Below are 6683 nucleotides of genomic sequence, written 5' to 3'. Positions count from 1 at the left end.
TTATAAGAAACATTAATGTGTTAAAAAAATCACAAATTGTTTGCAGAGTCAACTCACACACAGCTCTGACACACACACACACACACACACACACACACACACACACACACACAGCTCTGACACACACACACACACACACACAGCTCTGACACAGACACACACACACACACACACACACAGCTCTGACACACACACACACACACACACACACACACACACACACACACACACACACACACACAGCTCTGACACACACAATTATCCCACCAGATTTGCCACCAGGGGTCTTTTCACAGTCCCCCAAATCCAGAACCAATTCCAGAAAAGCGTACAGTATTATACAGAGCCCTTATTGCATGGAACTTCCTTCCATCTCATAATGCTTTAAAATAAAACAGCAAACCTGGTTTAATAAAACAGATAAAGCAGCACCTTCGCTGCAGAAAGCCTCTCCCTTATTGGACCTGGATAGTTTGTGTGTATGTATTGATATATAGGCTACGTCTGCCTTTTTAAAACATTTAAATTAGTTCTGTCTTTGAGCTGTTCTTGTCTAATGTCGTTCTGTATTATGTTTGTCATGTTTTGTGTGGACCCCCCCAGGAAGAGTAGCTGCTGCTTTTGCAACAGCTAAAAGGGGATCCTAGTAAAATACCCGAATAAAAGCTCTGTTCTGTTCAGACCGGGCCGGACGCTGAGGTCCGTGGAGCCACCACACCTCTATGGGCTGACATGACGGACGGCGTCATGACAATTAAGGTTCCCTGCTGAGACTCGACCGGACTAGAATTACCATCTCAAACAACACTCACTGCCCTGATACTGTCCTCTAGCACATCTCTCTAGTCTGTCTCTTCGTTCGTTGGTCTGTCTGTCTGTCTCCGTCCGTCTCCGTCTGTCTCCGTCTGTCTCCGTCTGTCTGTCTTCTCCTCCCTGTCCGTCTGTCTGTCTGTCTTCTCCTCCCTCCCTGTCTGTCTGTCTGTCTGTCTGTCTTCTCCTCCCTGTCTGTCTGTCTTCTCCTCCCTGTCTGTCTGTCTTCTCCTCCCTGTCTGTCTGTCTGTCTTCTCCTCCCTGTCTGTCTGTCTGTCTTCTCCTCCCTGTCTGTCTGTCTGTCTTCTCCTCCCTGTCTGTCTGTCTGTCTTCTCCTCCCTGTCTGTCTGTCTGTCTTCTCCTCCCTGTCTGTCTGTCTGTCTGTCTTCTCCTCCCTGTCTGTCTGTCTGTCTGTCTTCTCCTCCCTGTCTGTCTGTCTGTCTGTCTTCTCCTCCCTGTCTGTCTGTCTGTCTGTCTTCTCCTCCCTGTCTGTCTGTCTGTCTGTCTTCTCCTCCCTGTCTGTCTGTCTGTCTGTCTGTCTGTCTGTCTTCTCCTCCCTGTCTGTCTGTCTGTCTTCTCCTCCCTGTCTGTCTGTCTGTCTTCTCCTCCCTGTCTGTCTGTCTGTCTTCTCCTCCCTGTCTGTCTGTCTGTCTTCTCCTCCCTGTCTGTCTGTCTGTCTGTCTTCTCCTCCCTGTCTGTCTGTCTGTCTGTCTTCTCCTCCCTGTCTGTCTGTCTGTCTGTCTTCTCCTCCCTGTCTGTCTGTCTGTCTGTCTTCTCCTCCCTGTCTGTCTGTCTGTCTGTCTTCTCCTCCCTGTCTGTCTGTCTGTCTGTCTTCTCCTCCCTGTCTGTCTGTCTGTCTGTCTTCTCCTCCCTGTCTGTCTGTCTGTCTGTCTGTCTGTCTTCTCCTCCCTGTCTGTCTGTCTGTCTGTCTGTCTGTCTGTCTTCTCCTCCCTGTCTGTCTGTCTGTCTGTCTGTCTGTCTGTCTGTCTGTCTTCTCCTCCTCCCTGTCTGTCTGTCTGTCTGTCTTCTCCTCCTCCCTGTCTGTCTGTCTGTCTGTCTGTCTTCTCCTCCCTGTGTCTGTCTGTCTGTCTGTCTTCTCCTCCCTGTGTCTGTCTGTCTGTCTGTCTTCTCCTCCCTGTGTCTGTCTGTCTGTCTGTCTTCTCCTCCCTGTGTCTGTCTGTCTGTCTGTCTTCTCCTCCCTGTGTCTGTCTGTCTGTCTGTCTTCTCCTCCCTGTCTGTCTGTCTGTCTGTCTTCTCCTCCCTGTCTGTCTGTCTTCTCCTGTCTGTCTTCTCCTCCCTGTCTGTCTTCTCCTGTCTGTCTTCTCCTCCCTGTCTGTCTGTCTGTCTGTCTGTCTCCTCCTCCCTCTGTCTCTCCTCTCCACTACTGAACATGACTTACTGTGCATCATACCTGTATGTTATGTTGCTAGGTTACAGCTGAGGTCTCCATGACTACATGTACTATATCTGTGAATATCATTATGCCACAGCGCCTGCAGAAAGTATTCAGACCCCTCAACTTATTTCCACATTTTGTTGTGTTACAGCCTGGATTCAAAATGGATTAAATAGATTGTATTTCATCACCCATCTACACACAATACCCCATAATGACAAAGTGAAAACATGTTTTTTTAGAATTTTTTGCAAATTTATTGAAAATGAAATACAGAAATATTTCATTTACATAAGTATTCACACGCCTGGGTCAATACTTTGTAGAAGCACCTTTGGTGGCGACTACAGCTTTGAGTCGTCTTGGGTAGGTCCGCGTCAGCTTCGAGTCGAGTCGTCTTGGGAAGGTCCGCGTCAGCTTTGAGTCGTCTTGGGTAGGTCCGCGTCAGCTTTGAGTCGAGTCGTCTTGGGTAGGTCCGCGTCAGCTTTGAGTCGTCTTGGGTAGGTCCGCGTCAGCTTCGAGTCGAGTCGTCTTGGGTAGGTCCGCGTCAGCTTCGAGTCGAGTCGTCTTGGGTAGGTCCGCGTCAGCTTCGAGTCGAGTCGTCTTGGGTAGGTCCGCGTCAGCTTCGAGTCGAGTCGTCTTGGGTAGGTCCGCGTCAGCTTCGAGTCGAGTCGTCTTGGGTAGGTCCGCGTCAGCTTCGAGTCGAGTCGTCTTGGGTAGGTCCGCGTCAGCTTCGAGTCGAGTCGTCTTGGGTAGGTCCGCGTCAGCTTCGAGTCGAGTCGTCTTGGGTAGGTCCGCGTCAGCTTCGAGTCGAGTCGTCTTGGGAAGGTCCGCGTCAGCTTCGAGTCGTCTTGGGAAGGTCTGCATCAGCTTTATACATCTGGATTTTCTCCCATTGTTCCTTGCAGATTTTCTTAAGCTCTGTTAAGTTAGATGGGGAGCGGCGGTGAACAGCAATCTTCAAGTCTTTCCACAGCGTTTCAATGGGATTCAAGTCTGGGCTTTGGCTGGGCCACTCAAGGAACTTCACATTCTAGTTCTGAAGCCATTCCAGCGTTGCTTTGGCTGTATGCTTGGGGTCAATGTCCTGTTGGAACGCAAATCTTCCCCGCAGTCTAAGGTCGTTTGCACTCAAGCGGGTTCTCATCAAGGATTTGCCTGTATTTGGTTCCATTCATTGTTCTCTCCATCCTTACCGGTCTCCCAATCCCTGCTGCTGAAAAGCATCCCCATAGCATGATGCTGCCACCACCATGCTTCACGGTAAAGACGGTGTTAGACAGGTGATGAGCGGTGCCTGGACCACAGAATCGTTTGCCTTTTGCTCTCAGAGTCTTTCACCTGCCTTTTGCAAACTCCAGGTGTGCTGTCATGTGCCTTTTTAATCAGGGAGTGGTTTCCGTCTGGCCACTCCCCCCCCCCCATAAAGCCCAGATTGGTGAAGTGTTGTAGAGACCGTTGTCCTTTTGGCAGGTTCTCCCATCTCACCTCAGGCACGCGGTAGTTCTGCCAGAGTGACCATTGGGTTCTTGGTCCCCTCCCTGACCAAGGTCCTTCTTGCCCGGTTGCTCAGTTGTTGGTCAGACAGTGACCTCTAGGCAGAGTCTGGGTAGTCTGGAGAGCACTGTGCTCTTGGAAACTTTCAAAATTGTTTTATAACCTCCCCCCCTCAGATATACGCCTGATCACAATTCTCTCTCTCTCTCAGAGATCTCCGGACAGTTCCTTGGACTTCACGGTATAGTTTCTGCTCTGACGTGCACTGTCCACTATGGGACTTTTACATAGACAGGTGGGTTTCATGTTCAAAAACCAATTAAAATTGGCCACAGGTGAACTCCAATCAAGTTGTGGCGACATCAAGGATGATCAAAGGAAATTGGATGCACCTGAGCTCAATGTGGAGTGTCAACGTAAAGGGGTGTGACTACTTACGTAAATGAGATACATTATATATACACACACACACACAACACTAATGTCGACACCCCTTCATATTGCTGGATTCTTCCATTTCAGCCACACCCATGGCTGACAGGTGTATAAAAAACAGGCACACAGCCATGTAACCGCCATAGACAAACATTGGCATTAGAATGGTCCTTACGACGCACAATTGGACCAGTATCGTCCGGGTTAGGGGGGGAGGGTTTGGCGTCATTGTAAAATAAGAATGTGTTCTTAACTGACTTGCCTAGTTAAATAAAAAGGTTAAAATAAAAATTGTACAAAATGTAAAAATTAAAAGTGAAGAGTGATTCAGTGATTTTCAATGTGGCACCACCACCTTTTCCAACAAGTCAGTAGGTAAAATGTCTGTCCTGCTAGTGCTAACCCGGTCAACTGTAAGTGCTGTTATTGTGAAGTGGAAACAGCTAGGAGCAACAACGGCTCAGACGCAAAGTGGTAGGCCACACAAGCTCACAGAACTGGACCGCCGAGTGCTGAAGCGCGTAAAAATCGTCTGTCCTCGGTTTGCAACACTCACTACCGAGTTCCAAACTGCCTCTGGAAGCAACGTCAGCACAAGAACTGTTAGTCGAGAGCTTCATGAAATGGGTTTCCATGGCCGAGCAGCCGCACACAAGCCTTAAGATCACCATGCGCAATGCCGAGCGTCGGCTGGAGTGGTGTAAAGCTCGGCACCACTGGACTCTGGAGCAGTGGAAATGGGTTCTCTGGAGTGATGCAGTTCGACGGACCAATCTGGGTTTGGCGGATGCCAGGAGAAAGCTACCTGCCCCAATGCATAGTGCCAACTGTAAAGTTTGGTGGAGGAGGAATAATGGTCTGGGGCTGTTTTTCATTGTTCGGGCCCCTTAGTTCCAGTGAAGGGAAATTTTAACGTTACAGCATACAATGACATTCTAGACAATTCTGTACTTTCAACTTTGTGGCAACTGTTTAGGGAAGGCCCTTTCCTGTTTCAGCATGACAAAGCCCTCGTGCACAAAGCGAGGTCCATACATTAATGGTTTGTTGAGATCGGTGTGGAAGAACTAGACTGGCCTGCACAGAGCCCTGACCTCAACCCCATCGAACACCTTTGGGATGAATTGGAACGCTGACTGTGAGCCAGGGCCTAATCGCCCAACACCAGTGCCCGACCTCACTAATGCTCTTGTGGCTGAATGGAAGCAAGTCCCCGCAGCAATGTTCCAACATCTAGTGGAAAGCCTTCCCAGAAGAGTGGAGGCTGTTATAGCAGCAATGTCCCAACATCTAGTGGAAATCCTTCCCAGAAGAGTGGAGGCTGTTATAGGAGCAATGTCCCAACATCTAGTGGAAAGCCTTCCCAGAAGAGTGGAGGCTGTTATAGCAGCAATGTTCCAACATCTAGTGGAAATCCTTCCCAGAAGAGTGGAGGCTGTTATAGGAGCAATGTCCCAACATCTAGTGGAAAGCCTTCCAGGAAGAGAGGAGGCTGTTATAGCAGCAATGTCCCAACATCTAGTGGAAAGCCTTCCCAGAAGAGTGGAGGCTGTTATAGCAGCAATGTCCCAACATCTAGTGGAAATCCTTCCCAGAAGAGTGGAGGCTGTTATAGCAGCAATGGGGGGACCAACTCCATTGTAATGCCCATGATTTTGTAATGAGATGATGGATGAACAGGTGTCCACATACAGAAATACACAACATGACCGAAAGTATTTAATTTTCAATAAATTTGCAAAGATTTTAAAAAACAACAACATGTTTTCACTTTGTCATTATGAGGGTATTGTGTGTAGTTTGGTGAGACCAAAAAAAAAATATCACATTTTGAATTCAGGCAGTAAGAAGAACATGTGGAATAAAGGTATATGAATACTTTCTGAAGGCAGTGTGTGTTTCTGACTGGATCTGAAGGCAGTGTGTGTTTCTGACTGGATCTGAAGGCAGTGTGTGTTTCTGACTGGATCTGAAGGCAGTGTGTGTTTCTGACTGGATCTGAAGGCAGTGTGTGTTTCTGACTGGATCTGAAGGCAGTGTGTGTTTCTGACTGGATCTGAAGGCAGTGTGTGTTTCTGACTGGATCTGAAGGCAGTGTGTGTTTCTGACTGGATCTGAAGGCAGTGTGTGTTTCTGACTGGATCTGAAGGCAGTGTGTGTTTCTGACTGGATCTGAAGGCAGTGTGTGTTTCTGACTGGATCTGAAGGCAGTGTGTGTTTCTGACTGGATCTGAAGGCAGTGTGTGTTTCTGACTGGACAGTATTTGATAGTGTGTCAGACAGAAGACGCTAGAAACAGGCCTGGTGACTCAACATGAGGTCATGTGATTGGCCTGCCTGTTTCCCTGCCGAAACAACACATCAATAGAGTTGGTTGGTTGGTTGGTTGGTTGGTTGACTGGCTGGCTGGCTGGCTGACTGGTTGACTGGCTGACAAGCTGGCTGACAACATCTCAGACAGGGTCAGGTCTGGTCTTGTCTTGGGATGTTTGTGTAATGTGTTCTCTTTCACAATGGCTGGCTGACTGGCTGACTGACTGACTGG

At 48.6% G+C, this 6683-nt stretch overlaps 1 protein-coding gene across 4 annotated transcripts in view; it reads right to left on the bottom strand.

Annotated features, from left to right (window-relative positions):
• The window catches only part of LOC123733181 (TBC1 domain family member 1), a 32027-nt gene that overhangs the window by 454 nt on the left and 24890 nt on the right, over window positions 1-6683 (bottom strand). The window lies entirely within an intron of this gene.

This window comes from Salmo salar, unplaced genomic scaffold (genome assembly GCF_905237065.1).
Source record: "Salmo salar unplaced genomic scaffold, Ssal_v3.1, whole genome shotgun sequence".
NCBI lineage: Eukaryota > Metazoa > Chordata > Actinopteri > Salmoniformes > Salmonidae > Salmo > Salmo salar.
The sequence above is the reverse complement of the archived record's forward strand: the minus strand, read 5'-3'. Positions and strand labels throughout refer to the sequence as shown.